The 7,837-nt window shown below is 47.3% G+C and overlaps 1 pseudogene; it reads right to left on the reverse strand.

Annotated features, from left to right (window-relative positions):
- Positions 1-579: 579 nt before the first annotated feature.
- On the reverse strand, positions 580-793 carry LOC102283448 (NADH dehydrogenase [ubiquinone] 1 alpha subcomplex subunit 1 pseudogene; annotated as a pseudogene).
- Between the last annotated feature and the right edge of the window lie 7,044 nt (positions 794-7,837).

The raw sequence follows: 7,837 nt of genomic DNA on the forward strand, positions 1-7,837 counted from the left end.
CACAATGTGAGAGTTTCGAGTTAAGTTTTGTTTGGGGACAAAATGAGGACTATAGCCAGGGAGACAGCACCTCAGGTAAGCTCTGAGAAACTGCTCCAAAGAGGTAGGGGGAGAGACCGTATAGATGCGATGCTAGTGAAGGGGGAGTACACGCAGTCAAGCACTTACTTTTGCAGAACAAGGAGCAGTCATCACCGAGAAGGATTTTAGTGCTTTTCCAGGTAGGAGGAGACATAAGAATTGGACTCATAAAATCAGCTGCTGAAAATATCTGTCTGAAGACCTATCCTGCCAAGTTTTTCCCTGAGTCCAGAGTGCCTCATTTCTGCTCTCCACCTTGAACTCCTTTCAGAGGGTGTTGAGAATCAGTAGCTGCCGCAGCTCGTGATTTAATCATTGTAGATGTAGATGGCAAGTGCCAATTTGTAGCTGACACTTGTACTGCTGATGTTTTCTTCTTTTTTCTTTTTATTATACACTACAGAATACTCTGCGTGCTACACAATACACTGCATGATCTTCTAGCAGGGATAGAAGAGCATGACTGAATTGTTTTTCATCAATCAGGAAAACGTTTGCTTAATCAATGTTCTCCAAACCCTTTGACTCATAGTCACGGTTTACTTGAGAGACCCACCTGTCTCTTTCCATCAAATACCACTGATATGAGTAATGGGCAACCCTTTTTCCCTCGCCCCCGTTACTGAACCTGTGGATGCCCGCAGTGGCCATTCCCCAGGATGAACAAGCCCACGCCCATGAAGGCGATCCCGGGGAGAACCTCGAACCACATCGCGACACTGTTCCCCGCCCGCCTTTTTTTATTTATTTATTTATTTTCTATTTTTTTAAATGTATTTATTTTTTTAATTGAAGGATAACTGCTTTACAGAATTGTGTTGGTTTCTGCCAAACATCAACATGAATCGGCCGTGGTGGTTTAGTCGCTAAGTTGTGTCCAACTCTTTGCGACCCCGTGGGCTGTAGCCCGCCAGGTTCCTCTGTCCGTGGGATTCTCCAGACAAGAATACTGGAGTGGGTTGCCATTTCCTCCTCCAGGGATCTTCCCGACCCAGGAATTGAACCTCCGTCTCCTGCACTGTAGACAGATTCTTCTACCTACTGAGCTATGAGGGCAGCCACTACCTATGGAATCAGCCACGGGTACATATATGTCCCCTCCCTCTTGAACCTCCCTCCCATCTCCCTCCCCATCCCACCCCTCTAGGTTGTTACAGAGCCCCAGTTTGAGGTTCAAGTCATACAGTGAATTCCCGTTGGCTATCTAAATTACATATGGTATTTTAAATTTCTGTGTCACTGTCTCCATACATCCTGCCCTGTCCTTCTTCTTCCCACCCCCCGCCTTGCCCCGCTGTGTCCAGAAGTCTGTTCTCTATGTATGCGTCTCCACTGCTGCCCTGCAAATAATTTCATCAGTACTGTCTTTCTAGATTTCACATATATGTGTTAGTATGCGTTATTTGATTTCTCTTTCTGACTTACTTCACTCTGTATAATAGGCTCTAGGTTCATCCACCTCATTAGAACTGACTCAAATGTGTTCCTTTTTATGGCTGAATAATATTCTGTTGTTTATATATGCCTTCCCTGGTAGCTCAGCTGGTAAAGAATCTGCCTGTATGCAGGAGACCCTGGTTCGATTCCTGAGTTGGGAAGATCCCCTGGAGAAGGGCTAGGCTACCCACTCCAGTATTCTTGGGCTTCCCTGGTGGCTCAGACAGTAAAGAATTCACCTGCAATGCAGGAGACCTAGGTTGGGAAGATCCCCTGGAGAAGGGAATGGCTACCCACTCCATTATTCTGGCCTGGACAATTCCATGGACGGAGGAGCCTGGAGTGCATGGAGTCTCAAAGAGTTGGACACAACTGAATAATTTTCACATTCGTATATGTACCACATCTTTATCCATTCATCTATCGATGGACATCTAGGTTGCTTCCATGTTCTAGTTATTGTAAATAGTGCTGCAATGAACATTGGGGTACATGTATCTTTTTCAATTTTGGTTTCCTCTTATATGCCTAGTAGTGGAATTGTTGGGTCATATGGTGGTTTTATTCCTAGATTTTTAAGGAACCTCCATACCATCTTCCATAGTGGCTGTATCAATTTACATTCCCGCCAACAGTGCAAGAGGGTTCCGTTTTCTCCACACCCTCTCCAACATTTACTGTTTGTAGACTTTTTGATGATGGCCATTCTGACTGGTGTAAGATGATACTTCACTGTGGTTTTGATTTGCATTTTTCTAATAATGAGCAATGTTGAGCATCTTTTCATGTGTTTGTTAGCCATCTGTATGTCTTTGGAGAAATGTCTGTTTAGGTCTTTTCCCCACTCTTTGATTGGGTTGTTTGTTTTTCTGGTATTGACTTGTATGAGCTGCTTGTGTATTTTGGAAATTAATCCTTTGTCAGTTGCTTCATTTGCTATTATTTTCTCCCATTCTGAGGGTTGTCTTTTCACCTTGTTTTGATTTTCTTATAGACGAGAACTGTCCCTCTGCCTAAATCACCTTCACAAATAGGAGAGTAAAAAGCTAAGAATGCCCCATGTTTATAGTTACAGTCTGCTCACTCCTCCTGTTTCTGTGACTGGCCTGGTCCCTGTTGGGCGCTGTGTTGGCAGCCTCGCACCCACAGAGCAAAGCCCTGTCATTCATGTGGTGAGCAGAGCCCTTGGAGCACTGGCTTTCACCTGGTAACACCTTAGAACTCCTTCCTCTGAGCCCAGGGTGGTGGCCAGCTCTCAGCCCACATCCTCTCACCCATCCTCACAAGTGCCCTGGGGGGCCCCCCAGAAATACCCCATCTCCCGGGAAGCAAAGGCATTACCCATGTTTACTACCAGCAACAAAGTTATCTTGCTGTCAGCCCATCCATGCAACAAAGCCCAGAGGAACCCCTCAAACACACTGATTCTCCCATTTCAATTGAGTGTCCTGCAATTCAATTCTTTTTTTTTTTTTTCATATTTATTTATTTGCCTGCACAGTGTCTTCGTTGGGGCACGCAGGCTTTCTCTGGTTTCAGCGATCGGGGCTACTCTCTAGTTGCCAGCACAGGCTTCTCTTTGTGCTGGCTTCTCTGGTTGTGGAGCATGGGCTGTAGGTGCATGGGCTTCAGTACTGCAGGGTGCAGGCTCAGTAGTTCTGGCTCACAGGCTTAGTTGCCCCAGCAGCCTATGAGATCTTCCTGGACCAGGGATCCAACCTCCGTCCCCTGTGGCAGGTGGATCCTTAACCACCAGGAAGTCCCAGCAATTCAGTTCTGACACTAACTTGTGCCACTTATTAGACTCCACAACTAGAATTAGACCCCACAGGTTAAGGGCTCAGCCTCACAAGACAGTCCCCGCTTCAGACCCCAGCCATAAATGGGGTCCCCAGGTTACCTGCACTTCTGTCCCACCACCTAGAGATCTGAGGGTTCTCACAATGCCCCCCATTCAGTTTGATCATTTGCTAGAAGGGCTCGCAGAACTCAGGAAAGAGCTGTCCTTACTATTACGTATCACCGTTTATCATAAGGAGGCAGGTGAACCGCCAGATGAAGATGATGTGAGACACAGGGTCTGAAGGGTCCTGAGCACAGGGACCTCTGACCCCTTGGAGCTGGGGGTGTGCCACCCTCCTGGCACATGGATGAGTTTACCAAGCCAGAAGCCCCCAGAACCCCATTATTTAGGGTATTTTTAAAATTGAGGTTTGAGTACACAGGCACAAGTGATTAGATTGTCAGTCGCTGGTGACTGAACTCAATCTTCAGCGTTTTTTTCCCAGTAGATGGGACTGAAAGTTCCCATTCTCTAGGCACTTGGCTGTTTTTTCTGGCTACCAGCTCCCCTCCTGAAGCTTTTTAGCCCCAGTCCCTGGAGTTCCCATTAACAAACAAAAGACGCTCTTATCACTCAGGAAATTCCAAGGATTTTAGGGGCTCTGTGCCAGGAATGGGGCAAAGACCAAATAGATATATTTGGTATCTATAAAATATATATATGTACATATATTTTATTATAACACACACACACACACACACACACACATCTCTACTTTTCGACTGAGTTGCTGCCCAGGCCATTCAGACGGCAGGGCAGAATGGGGATCCCAGAGTTGCTTCTCTTTCTGGGATCCCTGTTCCTTCCTTCTCCCAGCATCTATGTTTATTGAGCATCCACTTTGTGCCAGGGCTGAGCTGCCCAGGTGGGGGTAGGGGTGGGGGTGGGCCTGGCCCCAACTGGTACCACTCTATGAGGTCCTGGAAGCCAAGCATCCACTGGCATAAAGTAGCCACTGAAGTCCCTGCTGTGTCTAGACTAGGGAACTCCATAGAGACTAATGGCCCAGTCAGTGGTGGCCAAGGGCTGGGGAGAGAGGGGAGTGACTGCTAATTGGTTGTTAACTAAAACTAAAACAGCCGGTTTCTGGGTTTTGTTTTTAACCAGCAAATGGGGTTATTGAGGAATATCAGAGAATTGCAATTCAGGACAAGCATGTTACAGCGTGTAACCTATAACCAAAACTATAACTAAGTCCAGAGACACAAAGACAGGACCATTCTTTATAGGAAAGGAGAGTTGGGCGGGGCTATGATAAACAAAGAGCTCATTGGAGGAAGCTGGGAGTTCCTCCAAAGTGTAGTGGCTTTTCATTGGCTGAGTTGTTGCAGCCTCTCATTGGCTGGGCAGTTGCCGGGCAAGGAGGAAATCTTCCTTCTTCCTCCTGAGGTAGTAAAGTAACGACTTTCTTTCTGTTGGAGATGCAAGGTACGTCTCTTCCTGTTTGGAGTCTGCGGATAGCAACGTGTGAGAGGGTGTGAGAGCTCCCCCTTCTTGCCATCCTGAATCCAACATAAAAGAGGTTTCATCTATTCATCAGGGTACTTGGGGTGATAGAAATGTTCCAGAACCAGGTAGTGGTGATGGTCACACAACACGGTGAATGCACTAAAAGCCAGTGAATTTTTTAATTTAAAATGGTTGATTTTATGATACATGAATTTTACTGCAATTTAAAACAATAAAATGAATGAACTTAATATGAATAATGTATATTTTAACCCAGTCTATCCAAAATGTTATTTTATTTATTTATGTATTAGAAAGATTTGTTTTATATATTTATTTTGACTGCACTAGGCTTTCGTTGCTATGCACAGGCTCTCTCTAGCTGTGGGGAGCAGGAGCTATTCATCACGGTGGCTTCTCTTGTTGCAGCGCGTGGGCTCAGTGTTTGTGGCCCTCAGGCTTAGTTGCTTCCACAGCATGTGGAATCCTCCCGGACCAGGAATCGAACCTGTGTCCCCTGCATTGGTAGATGGATTCTTAACTACTAGACCACCAGGGAAGCCCCCTAAAATGTTATTATTGGAACATGCAATCGATATAAGAAGTTATGAATGAGATATTTTATATTCCTTTTTCCATGTAAAGTCTTGGGATTCTGGCATGTGTTGGGCAATGCACTACGGCTCCATTTGGACTGGCCACATTTCAAGTTTTAGCAGCCAAGTGGGGCTGGCTACTCCCTCGTCAGACAGTGAGGCTCTAGAAGGAAGCAAGGCTTCAGAGGAGCCACCAGAAAGTAAACTTTTCACTGCAAAGCCCCTCCATTTGAGTGTGTGATTTGCTCATGGAGCCTCTGGAGTCTTGTCTGCTCTGGTCAGTCCTCCCTACCAGAGATGGGGAGAGTGGAGGGGGGCTGAATGGAGCCCCTTCTCCCAAAGAGATCTCTGCCCAGATGTGAATGGGATCTTTGCAGATGTAATTAAGACCCTTGAGGGAATTCCCTGGGTGTCCAGTGGTAAAGGACTTGGTGCTTTCACTGCCGTGGCCTGGGTTCAATCTCTGATCTGGAAACTGAGATCCTGCAAGCTGCGTGCTTGCAGAAAAAGAAAAGAAAAATCATTAAAAAAAAGACTCTCAAGAGCATCCTGGATTATACAGGTGGGGGCCCCAAATCCAATGACAAGCGTTCTTATAAGATGAAGAGAGGATGCAGATACAAAGATGATGGAGGCAGAGATTAGAGCGATGCAGCCACAAGCCAAGAGCACTCAAGGACTGCCAGGTAAGGAGGAAAAAGTTTTTCTCAACCCTCTTAGGGTCCCTGGCTGGGTGTGGAAGTTGAACTGACAAAGATGAACAGGAGAGAAGGAAACACGTTTGACTGAATTTTTGCTTGTATAGAGGAGTCTTTACAAGAGAATACATACCAGAAGTGATCAAAACAGGAAGATTTTGTACCTTTGAGACAAAGAAACAAGTAAATTTGTGAAGAACGGGGAAGACAAAGGGGTTTGGGTTTGGGGTGGGAAGTGGAGAAATAACTAGGAAAAAGGTGAAATGAACAAACCTTTTTCAGATTTCGCAACCCCCAGTTCCCTGCCCTGGTGATAAGAAAGTCCCCCTTCCTCCTGGTACAGGGAGGCCACCTCTCCCATGGGAATTTTATTCTCCTGTTTCAGGGAAGAAGGACAAGGTCAGGGCAATCTTTCTGCTTCTGCTTGAGGTATTCAGCATGCTGGGGTACAGTATTCTGGGCTACAGTGTCCTGAGCTTCATCAATTGGAAGCCCCCAGAAGCTGGGAGAGGGGCAGGAAGAAGGTTCTCCCCCCGCTGAGCCTCTAGAAGGGGCCAACCCCGCCAGCACTTTGATTTCAGACTTCTGGGCTCCAAGACTGAGAGAGAATAAATAAATGTCCGATTTTTAAAATTATATTTATTTATTTTTGGCTTCGCTGGGTCTTCGTTGCTGCGTGTGGGCTTTCCCTAGTTGCAGCAAGCAGGGGCTACCCTGGAGAGGCGGTGTGTGGGCCTCTCACTGCGGCGGCTTCTCTTGCTGGGGAGCATGGTTCCTAGAGCGAGTGGGCTTCAGTCTTGGTGGCTCGTGGGCTTATTGCCCTGAGGCACGTTGGATCCTCCTGGGCCAGGGATCGAACTTGTGTCCCCTGCATCGCAAGGTGGATTCTTAACCACTGGACCACCAGGGAAGCCCCAATTATTTTTTTCAAAGCCACTCAGTTTGTGCTAACTGCTATGGCCACCCCAGGGAGGGAAAAAAGAGAGAGACAACTGTGTTCACATTCCAAGCAGCATCCCTCCTGCTCCTTCCTAGGGGCAGTTCGAGCCTGGGCTTCAAATCCTGGGATCTGGGTTCAAATCCTGAACCTTGGAACCCAGGACATCTTCCTGAACCTTCATAAGCCTCAACCACCCCATCTGTACAATGGGGATAAAGGTGCCCCCTGTTTTCTAGGGGTGTCATGGGAATGAGTGAGACGTGCAGGTAAATGCAGACCCAGGGCCTGGCAGAGAGCGAAGGGACCCCCCAGAGCAGCGATGTTCATCACTGCCATTGCTTCCATCTTGTTGTTCAGTCGCTCAGTCGTGTCCAACTCTTTGCAACCCCTTGGGCTGCAGCACGCCAGGCTTCCCTGTCCTTCACCATCTCCCAGAGTTTGCTCAGACTCATGTCCATTGAGTTGATGATGCCAAACCAACCGTTTCATCTGTCGTCCCCTTCTCCTCCTGCCGTCAATCTTTCCTAGCGTTAGAGATGAAGAAACTGAGGTTTAGCAAGTGAAGTGGCTTTGCCCAGTCATCGGGCACCAGGAGTCAGGGAAAGGCTGGTTGTCTTGAATCTGAATCCTGCTTTCTCGAACGCTCTCTCTGTTCAGCCGTTCCTCTGGCTCCCCATTCCCCACCCCATGCTCCGGTTCCACCAGCCAGAGCTGCCTAGGGTTACCTGTCTGCTCAGTCTGTCCGTGTGCCACACCTTCCATCTCACTGTTTCTGTAAGACAGTGTCCTTCCT

Source organism: Bos mutus, chromosome 25 (assembly GCF_027580195.1).
Source record: "Bos mutus isolate GX-2022 chromosome 25, NWIPB_WYAK_1.1, whole genome shotgun sequence".
NCBI lineage: Eukaryota > Metazoa > Chordata > Mammalia > Artiodactyla > Bovidae > Bos > Bos mutus.